The 20,255-nt window shown below is 42.2% G+C and overlaps 1 protein-coding gene and 1 long non-coding RNA gene across 5 annotated transcripts in view; one reads left to right on the top strand and one right to left on the bottom strand.

Moving 5' to 3' along the window:
* LOC120400663 (palmitoyltransferase ZDHHC14) overlaps positions 1-20,255 on the top strand; it is a 326,414-nt gene that overhangs the window by 225,163 nt on the left and 80,996 nt on the right. The window lies entirely within an intron of this gene.
* LOC120400668 lies at positions 1,523-19,651 on the bottom strand. The gene is made up of 4 exons (XR_005595958.1): positions 19,544-19,651; positions 18,649-18,754; positions 14,280-14,355; positions 1,523-1,701 (listed from the first exon to the last, which is right to left on the bottom strand). It is a non-coding gene; the product is annotated as an uncharacterized LOC120400668 (long non-coding RNA).

The raw sequence follows: 20,255 nt of genomic DNA, 5'->3' as shown, positions 1-20,255 counted from the left end.
TAAAAATATTCTCTTGTAGGCAGGGTTTAGTTGGGACTGGAAGAAAGACCATGCATGCAAGAGCTAATCTGGGTTGACATGAGAGGAAAAAATATATGTATGTCAAACTGAGACTTCAGAATTCTTCTTCCTGAGGGACGCTCTCCGCCCTGTGAGAAGATGAACAATGCCTTATAGAAGGCATGAAACACAGTTACACTTGTTTGGGGACTGTTTTGAGGGTATATTTTTTTTCCTCTGAGCAGATCAATAAAGACAGTCCCAAGATGTTTAATTCCCCAGCTCTATGGGTAACATGTTTATCAGGAAGTTTCTGCAGAGATCTGTCTATTAGGCCATTTCACCACAGATAATTTCTAAAGGAAACAGTGATTTACAACAAAGTGAACAAAATTAAGGTTTTTACTAAGGCCTGGTTTTATCACTCAGTAATGCTGCCATTAAAGCATGTTGCAAGCATAGTAGTGAACTTGTTCATTATGGAAACACAATTAGCTAAAGCACATACACGTCCTGTGGTTGCCATGTCATCCCACTGAGATTATGTCTGTTATAGTAGCACAGCTTTGGCACTGCATCTATCTGTGTTGCTTTAGTGCCATAATGTTGATGCTGTCTAGCCTGTCTACATCGACAGAAGCAGTTTTTCTGTCATTATAATTAATCCACTTCTCTGAGAGGCAGTAGCTAGGTTGACGGAATAATTCTTCTCTTCTGTCAACCTAGCCATGTCTACACTGGGGGTTAGGTTGACCTAACCATGGCACTCCGGGCATGAAATTTTTCACAGCACTGAGCAACGTAGCAAGGTCAATCTAATTTTTAAGTGTAAACCACCCCTAAGGCTATCAGTATTTTCAAAGGAGCCTAATGGAGCTAGGCATTCCAACCCTACTGAATTTCAGTGTGAGTTGAGCCTAAAGCCACATTAGCTGAGCGAGATTTGTCTTTTGTTAGTCGTCTGGAAGAGAGTCCTAATGCCCCTCTTCCTTTAAACTTCAGAAACTGGAGAAAATAGGGCCTAATCTTTGATCTTCAGCTAAAATCTGGTCTACACTTAAAAATTAGATTGATCAAGCTACGTTACTCAGCGCTGTGGAATTTTTTTTGCCCTGAGAGCCATAGTTAGGGCACAGATGGCATAGATGCAGCTATGGTGACGGCAGAATTCTTCCATCAACCAAGCTACCATTTCTTGGAGAGGAAAATTTATTACACTGATAGAAAAACACTGTCCATCAATGTAGGAAGTATCTATACTACGGTGCTATAGAGGCAACAATGTAGATGTATTGCTGTAACATAAACATGGCCTGAATCTCATATCCTGCCAATAAGATTCCTCCTTAATGGAGGTAGCCCCATAAGTACTAGAAGATAGTGGAATGATTTCTACATTTGTGGTTACATACCAAGAAAAAAATCCAGAGCCCTCTGCTATCTTCCTGTTATTCCAAGAAAGCTTGCAACTAACTGGTACAATATATTTTGTACAATTCGTTAATGGTACGTTGGAGTGCAGGCACTGACAAACACCTCAGATGAAAACCTTGGCATAGTGAAGTCAACAGAAATTTTGCAATGGATCAGAATACCCAGCCACTTGATGTAGTTTACAGTAACTGATGCTCTTGGGATGGTATCTTCTTGACATTACAGTTCATTGCAGCTGGCAGACTCCTTCCTCCACAACTGGTAAAACTGAAAATAAACCACAGACTGTTCACAGCCCTGTTCAAAGTGACCAACCAAAACTGTTGGCTTTCTACCAATGAGAGTGCAAAAGTAGTCAAAGCACAATATATTTTGTCTACACCATAAAGAAAATGGGAACATACAGTACATTCACAATCAACACAAAATATGTATGCTGGCCAAGTATATAATAAAGTGAGTTAGATCCAATATCCTCACTTTGGCCAGAGGAAGAAAGTGAAAAAACAAATGAAAGAGGACCGAGATGGAAAAATTACTATGTAGTACTCCAACATGGAGCTAAATAATTAAGTACTAATGACCGAGGTGCTGGACATCTCATTGTGATCAATTAACAATCACAAGGAGTTAATGGGCTGAGGAAAGAAGCAAAGAAATTACAAACAAAGCTCTTCTCAGAATTGTTTCCTCGGAGATAAATCCCCAGAATGAAAAATTTATAAGGGGAAAGTTCTATCTAGACCAGCTGTTAGGACCTAAAGAAGTCTGGACTTGACGTCTTATGGGATTTCAAGGTTAGCTGGCCCTAGCACTTTGACAATACACGTGTGATCTGATCCATCCTCATTGCTGTGAGGTGTGGAGTAAGACAGTAAAAATGCGTCCACGTCTTTGGCAAAGTCACATGAACAATAGTTTGCACTGAATATGAAAACACTTGTTTCAGCATGAGATGCGATAGTGCCAAAATAAATAAACTGATACTGAAAGGAATGCTGTCTTAGAGCTTCATGCAGGGCCGGCTCTAGGCACCAGCGTTCCAAGCATGTGCTTGGGGCGGCACTTTTCAAGTTTTCATAATTGAAAGAGAGTAGTCTTGCAGACCATCTAGCAATACTATATCCTGCTCTTCCCAGCCCTTTCGTGGTGAGCAACATTGTCAACGGGCTGTGGTCTGTGCGCAACTTGAACGTGCGGCCCCCACACTTAAGTTCTCCATTTTTCAGTAGCCCCGACACAAGCAAGTGTTTCTTTTTTGACTGTAGAATATTTTCTCTCAGCATTACTTAGTGTCCTTGAAGCAAATGCTACTCAAGCAGCCCATTCATCCCACAAACATTCCAGGAGGGAAGAGGAGGGAGAAAGCCACTTCGCAGGTATTCAAAGAGGGAAAGGAGACAAAAATGGGGGCAGGGGAAGTGTAACAGACCTTTTGAACCTACAGGTTATACAGAGCATAGTCATACAAGAGCATACAGATCACTGCTGCTTCTACACCACTCAGCATCTGAGCAGGAATGAGAAAGATTTGAGGAATGCTCTTTGCCTCCTTTCCCATCACAATGGGTGGCCACAATTAATCTAAAATATAAATATTTTGAACAGTATGTGTTTGACAACAGGGTCTTCGTTTAATTAATTCATCCCTTTCTAGTTAAATTGTTCATTTCTTCACTGGATTCTACTGAAGTGACCATTTATATCCCTGGAAAATTTAGTTCAATAAACTCAATCACAAGAGTACATATTTACTAGGAAAAGTCATAGCAGGGGGAAATAACAAAATCCAACATATGTGCTTGCTTAACAGTTTTTATGGAGAGGAGATTTTTCATTCTAAATTGTATATTGATATCTCAGTTTGAGGCATGGGGCTTTGGAATAGGGTGATCAGATGTCCTGATAAAATAGGGACTGTCCCAATTTTGAGGCGTTTGTCCCGCTTCCTGACCAGAGTAAGGTCAAGACACCATTTGTCCCAATATTTTGTTTCCTGCTCTTCGGCGGCAATTCGGTGGAGAGTCCTTCAGTCGCGGCTGGTCTTGAGCGGTATTTCGGCGGTGGGTGCTTCTATCTTTGGCGGCAAGATTTATTATCCCCCTGCCAAAATACCATGAAAGACCATCTGCAACTGAAGGGCTCTCCACCGAATTGCCGACGAACTCCTGGACAGGTGAGTGTAAAAAAAAAAGAAAAAAAAAGCCCCCCCCGGCGGTCCAGATATTTTCCCCTTAACATCTGGTCACGCTACTTTGGCAGTACAAATTAGGTGTTGAGTAGCTAAAGCCATATATATCAAATAGAAAATATGAGCTTGATTCTGCAAAGTGCGGAGTACTTTGGCCCTTATCCAGCAAAGTATTTAGGCACATGAACAGTCCCATTGAAGTCAGTGAGATTACTCATACGTTTAAAGTTAAGAATATGGTTGTCATTTTATGAACTAGGGCCAGAGTCCTCAGCGCTCTACTAGGCAGCAGAAAACTCACCTATGCAAAAGGTTTTAGAAATAATTTTAGGTGTCTCCCACTGGCAGTATGTTTGTGCTAAGGCTTTTGTGTTAGCTTATAATGAAGGTTTCAGCTAGGAAGAGAAATGTGATCTGGCCTGCACAGAAGAAAAATCAGCTATAAGGATGTAAAAATAAGCAGCTGTAAGGATGTTCCTCACATAAAGGTCTCTGTCTACATGGCAGTTAGGCTGGAAATGGAAGACCAATCAACACCAATTTCTCAAAATACTCCTTTCCCATGGGGGGCAAAAAACCCTGAAAACCTATCCACCTGTAAACTTCTCCAGTATAACTTGTTAAGATCAGCTTGTGGAGGAACATTGTCTAGAAGATCAGAGATTTTAGATGTGTAGAGAGGCCTGGCAAATCATTACTTTGTTTCTATATCTAAGATAGACAAATGTTGTTTAAGTGGCCATCAGTCCTTATGAAGCCCTTCCTGGTAGTTTTCAGAAGGCAAGATGTTGAGAACAAAGTGGAGAAAGACTGAAGTGTTAGGAGGAAAGGTGTGTGTATGAGAGGTTCACTCTCAAGACATGGTGTAAAGAATGAAACAACTAGCATAAACACACCATAGCACATCTGTTTGGGGTGTAAAACTAATTTAAAAACTGAATCAAAATGGAGTTTGAATATTTTTCAAATTAACCAGTTCTGACCTTTGTTACAGTAAAAAATGGTGTGGTTGTTGCTAAACAGCTGCTTTTCAGCTCTGCAGCAGCCACATATATTCTTTATTGCTCTTGTTCAAGATGATAGCTAGAAACCCCCCCAGCTATTTCACTTGTTCTACATAAAAGGTGGGGAAAGTTGCAACTTCATTTTCAAGTTACAAGACTTGTGGGTATGCTGTTTTTCTGTTTTGTTACAGTTGCCTGGTTCAGTGGAAAGAGTTACCAATAGTAAAAGAAGCTTGTAAGCACTTCAGATATGGAAATATGCATGTAAGGCATTATGTTGCTTCACAATATTAGACATGAATTTTAGGAATAATAATGTTTGACTCATTGACAATTTGTACAATTACACTACTTTTTAAAAAACTGGGATTGAAGGTGCTACTGATCAAAACCCAAAGAAATTATACCCTCAAACAGCTATATTTGCAAACTATGCACATAGTCTATGCAAAATATGTTTGTATTACAGCCACTGTATTCTGTCCCCCTCCATTTGTTTTCTCCTTTTACCCAAGACTGTAAATTGATTGGGATAAGAATTGTCTTTTACTATAAGTCTGTATGGTGAGACCACAAGCCATGATGTTGATCAGTATTGTCTCTTTGTTTTCTTGTCCTCCTGCTTCTGTCTGTATCTATCTGTGGTCTCTTGTCTTATACTTAGGGTACGTTTACACAAAAAATGCTATAGTGGCACAATTGCAGCTACACCACTATAGTGCCGTAGACACTTGCTACAGCGATGGACGGGGATTTTCCATCACTGCAGTAAATCCATTGCTCTGAGAGACAGTAGCTAGGTTGACAGAAGAATTCTTCTCTTGACCTAGTGGTATCTGTACCAGGGCTTATGTCTGCTTAACTATGTCTCTCAGGGACTTGAATTTTCCGCACCCAAGCAACGTAGCTAGGTTGACCTAAATTTTATGTGTAGACCAGGTCTTAGTCCCTGCCCCAAAGAGCTTACAGTCTTTTTGTTCTTTATTTGTACAGCACCTAGCACAATGGGATCCTAGTCCATGACTGATATACTGGGGGTATATCTACACAGCCTGTGGCAGGGAGCCTCCCAACCTGGGTCAACAGACTTGGGCTCACTAGGGAGACCAGACAGCAAGTGTGAAAAATCAGGACAGGGGGTGGGGGGTAATAGGATCCCATATAAGAAAAAGACCCCAAAATCGGGACTGTCCCTATAAAACTGGGACATCTGGTCACCCTACGGCTCATGCTACCACCCTCAAAATAGCTGTATGGACACTGTGGCTTGGGTTCTGAAGCTCACCTCCCTCCCTAGGCTTCAGAGCCAGAAATGCAGCCCCAACATCTACACAGCTATTTTTAATGGGCTTGCTGCAACCCCAAGTCTGTGGACCTGGGCTGGGAGGCTCACTGCTGTGGGCTATGTAGATGTACCTCTGGGCACTAAGGTAGTACAAATAAATAGTAATAATAATAAGAAGAAGAAATAATAATAATCATATAATGTCTAGTACAATGGGCCTGATAGTATTACAGTTTCACGTAAAAGACCAATCAGCTTGCTGAGGCCCAGATGACGCACACATCACAAATGAATTACACATCAAAAGACAGTAGTAGAGGAAACTTGATGTGATAGTTGATTCATTTCCTTGTGGCCCAGTTTTCTGAAATTACTGTTCCAAGACTGAATGGAAGATATTGACTTTCATAGAAAAAGCAACCCGCCTCAGCCCAAAAAAACCCAGACAGTAAAATGTTATTTTATTTGCATTTTAAAGAAATATTTGGCAGTGGGAATGGTTGATTAAAAATGCATTCGCTTTTGCATTAGTGGTATTTTTTTGGTAGGAAGGTAAATATACCGGCGGTGTCAAGTGAATCTACCAGTGGAGATCCCTCCAGTACATTAAGGGCTGAAGCAAAAAGAAGTTGAATGAGGAGGACCCCTTCTTCCCCCTCTCCCCAAAAAAAGAGCGAGATTTTAATGGCTAGAGAGATTGTACAAACTGCCTAAGAATGTTAATCACTCAAAGGACCAAGTCTTCCAGCAAACGTGTGAGGAGAGCTGAAGTAAGTCTGAACATTCAGGGCCAGATGCTGTCATCAGTTGTGCCGGTGTAAATCCGGAGTAACTCCGAATTTACACCTATGCAAGTGATCAGAATGCGGCTCCCCGGCTTTCTGATTCCGATAATCTAGCTTCACAAAGAAACAAGGGGCTAAAACAGTGCAAACAACAGCGTGTGTGTGGGGAGGGGACGGAGGACGAAGCGGGGGGCGGACCGGCGAAGGGACGAGACGGGGGAGAGAGCACGAGGAGAGGAGCCAGCGGGAAGGGAAGGGAAGGGAAGAGCGGGAGCGGGGAGGGGCCGGGACACAGCCTGGCCGCTGCCCGGGTGCTACATTAGCTCCCGCCGGCCCAGCGCGGCGGGTTTCTGCTGAGCAGCCGAACCGCCCCGGCAGCCGGAGGGGGCGGTGGCGGGACTTGTGACTGGGCGGCTCGGAGCAGCCGCCGCGGCCCAGTAGCAGCGGGGCAGGGGAGACGCGCGGCGGGAGCCCCGCGCCAGCAGCGCCATGGCCACCAAGGTAAGGGGCCGCCGCGGGGCCCGGCGCTCCGACCCCCCCGCCCCCAGCGGGCTTCGTGCCCGGAGCCGCGGGGAGCGGAGCGGGGTCGGGCGCCCCCCTCTCGGGGTGAGTCCCAGGAGACCCGCGGTTGGGCGGGGGGAGGCTGGTGTTTCTCTGCCCCCGGGCCAGGCCCCGGGAGAAAGGGGCTGGGGCGGAGAGCAGCCCCCGGGGCGTTGTGGGGATGAGCCCCCGGCATCTCGGGGCTGGGCTCTGCCGCCCTCCCCGTGTAACCGCCAGGCCCGGGGGCTCCAGGAGTCACCCCCGGCCCGGGTGATTGTGCCTCGCTTGGGCCCTAGACCCACCCACGGGCCAGCGCTCCTGGGCCAGGCAGGAGGGGAAAGGCGTTTCCGGCGTCACAAAGTTTTCCAGGGAAAAGTTTTTTTCCACCCGCTCTTTGTGTTATTTCACTTGCCCCCACACGCTGCGGTATCGTCTCCACTGCCCACGTCAGGCCAGGGGCCCAGTGCCCGGGTGGTTTGTAACCCGCAGATCAGAAGAGACACCCCGAGTTACAAAACCCAACAGCACCTCGTTTAAACACCCCCCGCCGCCGGATACCCACAACCGCAGCTTCCTAACCTGGGTTACTAATAATAGCTGGAAGAATTAAAATGTGTATCGCTATTTATAATGTGGACATGGGCATTTTACGCTGCCTAAACAGGGGTGATAGATTGGTCAGTTTCACTTATGTGTCTTCTTTCGCTTTGGTTCTCCTGAGTCCTGATATGGCCAATAGTGACATGGTTTAGTTGGGAACATTATGGGGAGTGTTTTTAAATCAAAGCAAATTTTTCATTTAAATTTCAAAGCAGTGGCATGGACACGTTTCTGTTCATATTAGGTTTTGTAAAACAAAGAAATAAATGTTTAGGGGCTGAAGTACCTTAGATGGTCAATTTAATTTCACAGCTGTGCAAGCAGAAAAACCTGGGCCTTTGCTTTTCAGAGTTGCTGAGCTCCTGCAGCTCCTGTTGACTTTAGTGACAGTTGTGACTGCTCAGCGCCCTTGAAAAAGTCCTTACGGAACCAAACTCTAGAGATCTGAATGTCATTCAACTTTGTGTTTTGTCCTGTATTTTTCTATACAGTACTCAGCATTCAAGCAGGAAGGAAAATGACTATGTTCTTAGGTCTGGCCTACACCTGAGACTTAGGTCAACCCAGCTACGCTACTCAGGGGTGTTCAGATCCCGAGAGAGACATACTTAAGGTGACCTAAACCTTAGTTTAGACAGGAAGCACTGCAGTGGTGCAGCTGCAGTACTTTAAGTGTAGACATAGCCTTAGTATTTGATTCAATGACCTGCATTACGAAAAGATCAGACACAAGACTTAGTTGCTCAGTGGAACTCTACCTCAGCTGTGGTTATGTATATTTGCCTAGAAGTATTGCTTGTTTTCTGTGTATAGGATAGTCGGTTTATACACCTGATAATGGCCAAATATAGAAGGTGTCTTTTCTAGTCAGTTTGATTGCAGTGGGATAAATTCATTTATTCTCTTCTAGTGGTGCATGTGTGTGTGTTCCACTTTATAAAACAAGAGTACCACTAATAGATAGGCCACATGTATTCCACAGTATCAGAGGGGTAGCCGTGTTAATCTGGATCTGTAAAAAGCAACAAAGAGTCCTGTGGCACCTTAAAGACTAACAGATGTATTGGAGCATAAGCTTTCGTGGGTGAATGCCCACTTCGTCAGACGCATGCGAAAGCTTATGCTCCAATACATCTGTTAGTCTTTAAGGTGCCACAGGACTCTTTGTTGATGTATTCCACAGTTGCTCTTCAAAGAACTGATGCATATTTGTTTTATGTAATCTTCTGAATAATGTTCTGTTTTTTGTAGATCATATAAAATACGGTTTTCCTGCTGCCATGAGTTTTTGTAGCATATGAATTAGCAGTGCTAGGTGTTCTATGGTCTGATTTTGATTTGTAGTAGTGTATATGGTTTCTAAAAAGTATGAGACTAAATTATTTTGCTGTTTCTGAATATTATTAGAAAACTAATGTATTAATTGGACTTTGCAATCTGAAACCAGTCTAAGTTATCTATGGTATTTATTTGCTAACTTAGCTGAATATGAAAGATTATGCTGTTTTAATTAAAAAGTGAGTTGTCCGACTAGTAGTTTTTTTTTATTAACTTTTTAAAGTCCCAAGTACATTTTAAAGAAAATGTGTGTTGTACTTATGACATGTCACAATATTGGAAACAATGCTTTTGGGACACAGCTGGTTCCATAAACTAGTTCTGCAGCTTAGAAAGTTCCATTTTGTTACTAGTAGACCCTGTCCATATAGGATAGTGATAGTATATGATTCTGGATGTCTTAATAGTTGACAAATTCTGTATCTTGTAGATATCCAGTTTAGTGTATTAATAGTATTATATAAATAGATGCACAGTATTCTTTAGATAAGAAGCCAAAATCCCAAGTCAGATAGCTGCTTTTGAAAATTTATCGTTACATATAAATTCCAATTTTAGGTATATCAGAGGGGTGGCCAACCTGAGCCTGAGAAGGAGCCAGAGTTTACCAGTGTACCTTGCCAAAGAGCCACAATAATATGTCAGCAGTCCTCCTGCAATCAGCTCCCCCACCCTGCTGCCAGTGCTTCCTGCACACTGGAAGCCCCGCTGATCAGCACCTCCCTCTCCCTCCTCGCATCTCCTGATCAGGCATCTCCTGTTCAGCTGTTTTGTGGCATGCATGAGGCTCTGGGTGAGAGGGGGAGGAGGTGGAATGGGGGCAGGGCCTGTGGCAGAGTCAGGTGTTGAGCAGTGAGCATCCCCACATTGGAAAGTTGGTGCCTTTAACTCCAGCCCCGGAGTCGTTGCCGCATAGTAACTTTAGAAGAGCCGCATGTGGCTCTGGAGCCGCAGGTTGTCCATCCCTGGTTTAGAATGTTGTTAGATTGGGCTGGGTTTTAATATTGTTAGTTTGAATTAATTTGTGATAACACTCTATGCAAGTGTGTGTGTGTGCACGCAAGGATACACACAGAACACTTCTATTACTTGTGGTAGTTAAAAGGAAAACTGCATTACTTTTGACATATATGTACTTCTGCAATTGCGATAACATGTTCAAATGGTGCCTACTTCAATGTGGAATAGGACCTGTGCTGTACTGAAAGGAGGATATGAAGGACCACTGTTGATTCTGTGCCTGAAAAGAAGAGCAATTTAATTGTATAAATGTGGAGACCTGAGCACTCTGTTTTTCTTTAAATAGCTCCCCAGTTTATAACTTGTTCAGAAACTAAAGACAGATTATACTATCCCTGATTTAACTAAAATTATATTGTGGGCAGAAGAGCAGCAATTTATTTTTCATTCTTTATTTCTGGGAAGAATTGTTTGTTGCATATTTTCTGATTTTATCCTTCATTATTTGCAAATTAAAGACTTGTTTTTTTGTTTTGATATATACTGGTAAGTTAAGTTTCTATTAGAGTGGTGCCAAATTTGTCTTCTATTAAGTTTGTTGTATGGCATGCATCACCTACCTCTGAAATACAGCTATTTAGGGTTAAATTTGGTAAACTTGTTTAATTGTCAACTGTGATCCTTGTAGAAGCGATTGACCTGTTATATTTTTCTTTTTAATGGTTGGTTCAAGAAGACTGTTTGTTTGAACTTCAATATGCAGTGTTCAGAAAGTTAGCCAATAATAATTTACCATAGCAATGAAATAGGATTGTATTTATTGTTAATCCCAGCCTTTCTGAAATAGCTGACTCCTGTGAGAAACATGCCAAATGTTGGAAATGCGCATGCAAAAAGCTGTAGAACATAATCCTAGACTAGAGTTGTTGACCTTGGATGTTTATTTCTCATAGTTTAATAACAGTTTAACCACTGTATACATAGATTCAAAGGCCAGAAGGGACCATTGTGATCAGCTAGTTTGACCTCTTGCATAACACAGGCCACAGGGCTTCCGTGAATTAATTCTTGTTTGAGTTAGAGCATATCTTTTAAAAAAACATCCAATATTGATTTAAAGATTTTCAGTGATGGAAAATTGACCACAGCCCTTGAAGTTATTTCGATAGATAAGTACCCTCACTCTTAAAAAAATTGAGTTTGAATTGTCTAGTTTTAACTTCCAACCATTAGATCATGTTATATATCTTAGTCTGCTAGATCGAGGAGCCCTATATTATCAAATTTCTTTACCCCGTGGGTACTTAGACTGTGATCAAATTATCCCTTGACATTGTCTTTGAGTGAAATAGACTCAAGGAGCTCAATACAGTATTTCTCGATAAGGCTTGTTTTCCAATCCATTTATTATTTTTGTGGCTCTTCTCTGAGCTCACTCAAGCAATTGCCAGCTTCCTATTGAAATAATAGGAAATACAGGAGGAGAGTAAAAAAATCTGTATTTTGTGGCTGGGACCTTTTAAGCATACTTCCAAACTGAGTGACATGTTTGTTGAGAGGAGGTATGGTCCAGTGTTGGGATGCAATACTGATAGAGGACTAGGGTATTCATGACTCAGCTGTGAATTTTCTTTCTGACTTTGGGCAAGTCATATAGGCCAACATTTTCAGAATTGTTCACTAATTTTTGGGTTCCCCAGTTTTTGGGTGCTTAACTTGAGATCAGTAGATCCTGATTTCCATTGAGGGCCAGCAGCTTTCATCGACTTAAATGGAACTTACGATTACTTAGCACCTCTGAAAATCAGGCCCCCAGGTGTATCAGACCGGGTAATTAAAGTTTGAGGCATCTAAAATTAGTGAACGTTTTAGAAAATGTTGGTGTTAACTTCTCTGTTCCTCAGTTCTCCTATGTATAAATGAAGGGAGAACACTTCCCTAATTCACAGATGTGCAGGGAGGCTAAATGAATACATGTAAAGCTTATTTCTATAAAAGAAAAAAAATACTAGGTTTGCTTCAATGATACCCTTTCAGAAAAGACACTTTAGACTCTTTCTGCATTTGCTTATTTGATTTCTTGGAAGTAATTGACAAAACCATTTTTTCCATTATTTGCAATGTTGTAATTTCACTTGTATTATGTCATTTGTCAAATTTGAGCTTCATTCAGTTGTGGGGTGCTGGAAACACCAAGAAGCTGCATGCTGACTTCTAAAGAATGTGGTCTCGGGCTCAACATATTTTAGAGATGTATATTATTTAATAGATGATTCCTTTCCTTGGGAGGTCTAGTTTGGAATTTGCTAAGTCACTCTTCCAGCAGGAAAAATAAAGACTATAATAAGAGGATCCAATATGTCAAGTACACTGTACTTGTGTTCTTCTAATGTAAGATCTGGATTTTATCTTGAAATTTAAGGTCAGCCTGGTTGATTCTGTTAGTCCCGTTGGAGTCAATGTGTCAGTGGCACTACTTGCATCAGCAAAGACACTTGTTAATAAGCTTTTGCAGGATCAGATCCTTAGTTGCCAGTTTGGGGCCCAATTCCTCAGGGAGATGGGTGCAGGCAGACCTTTACCCCAGCATGGAATCCCATTTTAGTCAGTGGGACTCTGTGGGCTAAGGATCCACCTGTGTGGATCTGTTTGCAGGATTGGGCATTTTTTCATATATTAAGAGGTGTCTTAGGAAGAAACTTTTTAGGACATACAGTACATTTTGGTTCTTAAAAAAAAAAGTGTTAACTGGCATATTTTTAATATTTGCAAGCAAAATAAATGCATTTTTAAGGAGGACAGAGAGGGTCTCCAAAATTTAGAAGTAAAGCTTTATCCTCCCTATCTGCACCCTTATTTTTTTTAAATTCTAATTCCTTAATTTCCTTTCAGTTTGTCTTTTCACTGCTAGGTTTTGCTGAAAAGGGTAAGTTCTGAAGTGCTCTCAGCTGCATCCTTAGTGACAAACCAAAGTAGAACTAGTTCTCTTTGCTGTCTTGTGTGCAGAAGTGAACTCCTCTTTGGATTTGTTGACATTAATTCAAACCAAAACTGAGAAGCATCTCTCAACAAATGAACTAAATGAAGTGCTCTAGAACTGTCTACTCTGTACAGAAAAAATTAAACCTTTTAAAGACCATCTTAGCTATTGAAATTGATTTTTCATGGAGGAGGATTTAACAAAATATTAATTGTCTTAATAGCATTGTTAGTTGGAAGAGACATGCATCCGACAAAGTGGATATTCACCCACGAAAGCTCATGCTCCAATACGTCTGTTAGTCTATAAGGTGCCACAAGACTCTTTGCTGCTTTTACAGATCCAAACTAACACGGCTACTACCCCTCTAATAGTTGGAAGAGAGTGATATAAACCATTTCCTGCTTCTTTCAGCACTCTCCATCCTTTGGGAATTCAGTGAAGCAACACTTAATACAGGAAATGAGAATGCAATGCTGTAAGCTATATTTACAAACAAAGGGCTTGCTCCTGTGCACCCTTATTCAATAAGTAGTCAGTTGAAATCAGTGGGTTTACTAATGTGAGTAAGGATTTGCAGGATTAGGCCAAAAGAAATGCCAAGATGTTAACAGCTATAAAAATGTCAAGCAGGAACAAGATTTATTGGGTAAGAATGCTTGATAATGCAAATTTACCCTAAAAAAACCACAATCCACCCATACAATGAGAAAAACAAATGTGGACTTAAACAGTGTAATATAAAAGTAAGTCAGTTTGGTGTCATGACTGAAGTTCACGACCCACTGGTTTCTTAATTTATTTCTAGCTGTTTTTCTTTATAATCTTCATAAACTTCCTGCAGTCAAATGATACATGGCTTCCCTCACATTTTAGCAATTGCCTACATGAGTTTGGTTTCGTTGTTGCTTTTGTTTTTTACTGGACCTGATATTGATGTCATTGAAGTCATTAGCAAAACTCCAGTTGACGTACGTGGAAGAAAAGATTGGGTCCTGTGTGATGATTTGCTCACATGCTGCTGCCTATATGACTCAGTATTTCTAGGTTATTTTAACCACCTAGAGACTGAGTCATCAGAACATCATTACCCCAGAGCATGTCATTATTTAAAAAAAAAAATCTCATGTTTACAATAGTGAAAGAGGAAGAGAAGTCTTACCTATGTAGATTTCATCTTGTTTGAAAACTTGATTTTTAACATAGAATCCATTTCTAGTCTCTCCATATACTGATTTCTGGGGCAAAAAAAAATAAAAGCACTTTTAACTTGTGCCTTTGTCTTTACTTTACCAGTTACATGACTTAAAAAAAAAAAAGGTCTTGTAGTAAGAGGAATTGTAGTACATCCTATGAGTTGTTCAATAGATTTCTGTCTGTGAATTGTCTGCCAGTCTGTTAAAACATCTGATTTAGTTGTCTTTTGAAAATCTTATTTAAAATTACAAGATATGCATAGATAGATTTCTTTTGTTTATGTGACTTCTGTTGACCAGAAACAATTTTGTTGTGACAGGAAGTTGTGTAATTGATCTTAATTGACATATTTCAGAGGTGATGGCTTCCATCCCTTTATAACTAATACTGTGAGAACTGTATTGTTAAATATGCTGGTTCCTTCGTGCCTTATTTTTATAAGCTATTCCAACTTTAGTACTATTGGAATTAGCACCTCATGAACAGGTGACCTAATAGGTTACAGTGTTGTAAAGCAATGGAACTAACTTGTTGCTTTGAACAGCTTTCCACAATATGAAATACCATGAAATTTAGAGAACTAGAACTGTTTAATCAAATTATTTGACTGGTTGTGAATATTTAATGCTTCACAGTTAAAGATAAAATTGCTCATTTTACAAGTATGTTCCAAAACATGGATGGTAAGATTGCTTTGGACTATTGAGGCACTAAGCTTCATCGTTTAAAAAAAAATATTTTTCATTTTGTAAGTGGCAGAAATCTTGGCTCATGTTTTGCTGTCTTCAGGTATTAAACCCTGCCAACATAAACATGATGAATTGAAAATACAATGTGTATACAGTACCCCAACAAATAAAGCTAACGTGCTACTGGAGAAAAATAAAAAGATGTTTTTAACACACTAAATATATGCTTACTCTATATTAGAGCCCAAGTTAGACTTGCCCATCTTCTTGCCTCACGAGTTCCAAAAGCAGTCTCCCTGTGTTTGGGCTTTGTAAATAACAAATCTCCCCAATGTAGGAAGCAGGCATTAACACCAGAGTCCTCTTCCCATTTTGAAGTCCAGCCCAAAGTAATGAATTGTTATGGCTTGCCTAGGATGTGATTTATAAGCACCAAGGATGAAACTCCGTATAGAAAGAGCTGAAGTTTCCATACAGGAATTGCATCCAAAGCAGTGGCAGAATTAGAGTTAGTGGGGCCCTGTGCTCAGCTTCATTTTCAGGGGAAATCCCTCTTGGGATCCAGCCAAGAAAAAGAACATTCTCTCATCTTTCCCCTCCCCCCCATTTTTCTTTTTTTCTTCACCCTCCTCCTATATTATAAGTAATAGGAAGTAAATGAAAATAAACGGAGGTACTTTGATTAGGGCAGGAGGTTAGGGTGCTGGGGGGGTGGGCTCTGGAAGGAAGTTTGGGTGCTGGGTGCAAGCTCTATACTGGGGCAGGAGGTTGGGGTATGGGAGGCGGGGTGAGGGCTCTGGGAGGAAGTTTGGGTGTGGGGTGCAGGCTTTGGGCTGGGGCAGGGGGTTGGGGTTCAGGAGGGGGGCAGTGCTTACCTTGGATGGCAAGGCTCCCACAGCGACCAGCACCCTCCCCGGCAGCAGATCCTAGGCGGCGGGGGGCCCCGCTGCGAGCTGCTGCCCGCGGGCACTGCCCCTGCAGCTCCCGTTGGCCGCAGTTCCTGGCCAATGGGAGCTGTGGAGCCTGCACTTGGGGCGAGGGCAGTGTGCAGACACACCCCCTGTACCACCAGGAGCTGCAGGGACATGCTGGCCACTTCTGGGAACAAAGCGGTGCATAGGGAGGGAGGCAGAGCGGGCAGGGAGCATGCAGAGACGTGCCAGCAGCTGTCCGCTTCCAGGAGTGGCATGGGGCCACTGGCCACGGCATGCAGGCAGCCTGCCCGCCTGAGCCCTGCTGTGTTGTCAGATATTTGTCTTGCATTTTGGCCCCCCAGCCCCCCCCGGTCGTTGGGGGGCCTTGTGCCACTGCACGGTTTGTTTCATGGTAAATCTGCTCCTGATCCAAAGAGTCATTATTGTGTAAGTTTAAGTGATTTCCTTTGTCTGGCAGGTTTATTGATTTGTAGGCCAGAAGGGACCATTGTGATCATCTAGTCTGAGCTCCTGTATAACATAGGCCAGGGAGCTTCCCCAAAATTAAAGCTCTGTGGTTCCTTTGTACTGCAGTGCAGCTGCTGAAAAGGAGGGAAGTGCCAGGGTCCACCTCTCCAGGCCTTGTGATCTCAGTGAGCAGCCTTGTACTAGGGGTTTCCCATGTAGGAAAAACTCAGTACTGGGCCAGAAAGGGGCAACACTGTTGTTAAGAAGTGAGACTTGTATGAAGCCCTCTAGGGAGAGCCAGAAGCAAGGCAGCTGCTTCTGTGGAAAGGGCAGTGGTACAAGGGGGAGTTGGGACTAAAATGACCAAAGCAAGTACACACTGGCCTCTTTTGATTAAAATCTATGGCCAAAACATAGTATGTGCAGTTATAGAGCTCTTCTGCTTTGGAAGTGACTAAGTAAAAATGGCACCTCTCACTCAACAGATTTGTTACTTACAGGTATTCTGAGAATTGTCTGCTGCCTAGAGCAGGTGTGGGCAAACTACAGCCCGTGAGCTGTTTTAAGCCGGGCTGCAAGCTCCCGTTGGAGAATGGGGTCTGGGGCTTGCTCCGTTCTGGCGCTCCAGCCAGGGCACTGGATTGGGGGCCACACACCGTGGCTCGGCCCCGCTCCGGCGCTCCAGCCAGGGTGCAGGGTTGGGGGTCTGCTCCACGCAGCTCCCGGAAGCTGCGGCATGGCCCCGCTCTGGCTCCTACATGCTCCAATGGCCCCCTCCAGCACTCCAATGGGAGCTGCAGGGGCGGTACCTGTAGATGGGGCAGTGTGTAGAGCCACCTAGCTATGCCTCTGCATAGGAGCCGGAGAAGGAACATGCCACTGGTTCCGGGAGCCGCTTGAGGTAAGTGCCGCTTGGAGCCTTCACCCCGAGCCTCTCTCCATGTCCCAACCCCCTGCCCCAGCCCTGATCCTCTAAACCTCTCGGTCCCATCCCAGAGCACCCTCCTACACCCCAAATTCCTTATCCCTAGCCCACACCCCAGAGCCCGTGCCCCCTCCCAGAGCCCTCACCCCCTCCGGCACCCCAACCCCAACTTTGTGAGCATTCATGGCCCACTATACAATTTCTATTCCTAGATATGGCCCTCAGGCCAAAAAGTTTGCCCACCCCTGATTTAGACCATCCCTAGAGTTTAAAATCTCCAATGATGGAGATTCCACAACCTCCCTAGGCAATTTATTCCAGTGCTTCTTGTTTTATCCTCAGAGGTTAAGAGAACAATTTTTCTCCCTTCTCTTTGTAACAACCTTTTATGTACTTGGAAAAGGTTATCGTGTCCCCTCTCAGACTCCAGACTAAACAAATCCAATTTTTTCAATACTCCCTCAGAGGTTATGTTTTCTAGACCTTTAATCATTGATGTTGCTCTTCTTTGGACTTTCTCCAATTTGTTCAGATCTTCCCTGAAATGTGGCACCCAGAACTATTCCAGTTGGGGCCTAATCAGTGTGGAGCAGAGCAGAAGAATTACTTCTCGTGTCTTGCTTAGAACACTCCTGCTAATGCATCCCAAAATGATGTTTGCTTGTTTTGCAACAGAGTGTTACACTGTTTACTCGTATTTAGCTTGTGGTCCACTATGGCCCCCGGATCCCTTTGTGCAGTACTCCTTCCTAGGCAGTCATTTCCCATTGTTCCTTCGTAAGTTCCTTTGTCCTTATTGAATTTTGTCCTGTTTACTTTGGACCATTTCTCCAGTTTGTCCAGATCATTTTGAATTTTAATCTAATCCTCCAAAGCACTTGCAACCTCTCCCAGCTTCGTATAATCCGCAGACTTTAGAAGTGTACTCTCTATGCCATTATCTGGTTATACAATAACCACTAACAGCTTTTGGTGTAGAACTTGAGTCTTGCTTGCGTAGGAACCAGAGATCTTCATAATATCACTAAAAAAAATACTGTACCTGGGCAAGAATTAAGCAATGAGACATATTATTCTTAGGTTATATGTGTGTGGCTCAGGTGCTGAGGCTTAATGCCAGTCCTTCAACCACTGACGATGTGTCCCAGTTGCTCAGAAATGAACAGACTGCTATTCTGATATGTTACCTTAAATTTTAAATGTCACTTTAAAAAAAATTAATCCTTTGTGAAAGAGTTCAGTATTTAACTTAAGTAACAGTTGATGTTTTAAGAAGTCCAGCCACCCCTCAAATATTTTGAGAACGACTGGTTGCAAGGGGTGAAAAGTAGCATTTACCTTTGAAATTGGTCTACTAGCTTAGTTCCACCTGCCTTCTGAAGTTTTTGCTTGAAAAGGCAAATCTGTTCTTGCTGCTGTCTTAAACGGAGTAAGTTGCTTTGTCCTAAAATTTAAGTAAAGGGTAGCACAGGTATAGCAGTAGGCTCTTCCAGATGCAGTGATTAAAAATTGCTAATATTTTCTATTAGCTTTTGTTAACATATACAGGACAGACTGAATTCTCAATTGCTATGGCTACAAGAGCAGGCCTTCAAAGTAAAATGAAATACTAGTTTAAACCTGTTGGCTTTTGCCAAGTAGTGATATAATAAAGCAACAACATTTGAGTACACTATCTGAAATGAGGCTTTGTTCCTTGACTAGTGTAAGTTGGATGATTTGATATTGAATAGTGTAAAAATAAAAAAATAAATTTGTATTTATTTACAGTTCTTAGCTATTAAGCAGCTACTAGGAGCAGTAGTGCACAGTATTTAGTTCTATTCAATATAGTCCTGTATGTATGTGACCTTTTTGAAGTTTTCTGTCATTTCTTTGTCTTCAATTTATTTAATACAAATTTTGTACAACTACTTATTCTTTTTTTTCCAAATGATTAAACCAGAGAGTGTACAACTGGAGGATGTGATCCAAGGATCCCTTGGTGCCAGTTGACAAAGGGCACAAGGAATGCATAAGGCTTTATAGGAATTGCCTGGATCAGATATATGCATGATACTCCTCTGAAGGGTGTCATGCGAGGGCTCTACTGAGAGCCAGTAGCCCACTGGTCATCATAGTCATTGTGACATATGGAAGGATAATCTTTAAGGAGTTAAGTATCTATACTGAAAATTGTGTTCTTGAGGTCTTAGCAGTAGGGCAGATCTCCAGGAGGTGACATACTCCCTACCTGAAAGGAATATTTCCAAGATAACAGGCGCCTATCTCTGTCTTGTCATTTTGCGTATCATTTGCCTCACAATGTATGCCTATTTGCATGAGCTGTGGGCAAAATAAGAGATTGCGAAATCTACAAGAAAGGAAATCTACAGGATGAAACAAACAATGGGGAGAGGTGTGTGTGTGTGTGTGTGTGTGTGTGTGTCCATCCCTGTTTATGAATAAAGACAAAGGATTGTTTTTGTATATTTTGGGATGACAAGCAACACACTGGCTCTTTCACTGCGAAGACACAGACAGCATGTTTGTCTCATGAAAAAAGGTTCACTGCCAAAGTTGCTGTAAAATGCTTCAGGGATTTACATGAGTAGTACTTGGTTAGACAGGATAGTATCTTGTTAATTAAGTCTAGACTCTAGAAAGCATATTATGATTTTATTTTACATGTTACCATTTGTTTCCTATGCTTTTACTTGAATCTCTCTATTCCTTGTTAAATAAACCGAGACTAGATTTCACTATAAACATACCTAAATTATATATGTTAAGCAGAGAGGTGATCTATGGTAGACCTGGTGAGCTAGGGTATACTGTTTCTCTGGAAGGAGCAAATCTGTGAATGCTGAGAGTGTGCAGGGGACTAGTGGCTCTATATTCCAGGTTGAAGCTTGGTGGGCTTGAGGCTTGGAATGTGCCTATTGCTAACCTGTAGAGTATCAAAA

The sequence above is a fragment of the Mauremys reevesii genome, linkage group 3 (assembly GCF_016161935.1).
Source record: "Mauremys reevesii isolate NIE-2019 linkage group 3, ASM1616193v1, whole genome shotgun sequence".
Taxonomy (NCBI): Eukaryota; Metazoa; Chordata; order Testudines; family Geoemydidae; genus Mauremys; species Mauremys reevesii.
Note: the sequence above shows the minus strand (reverse complement) of the source record. Positions and strands in the feature narration are given on the sequence as shown.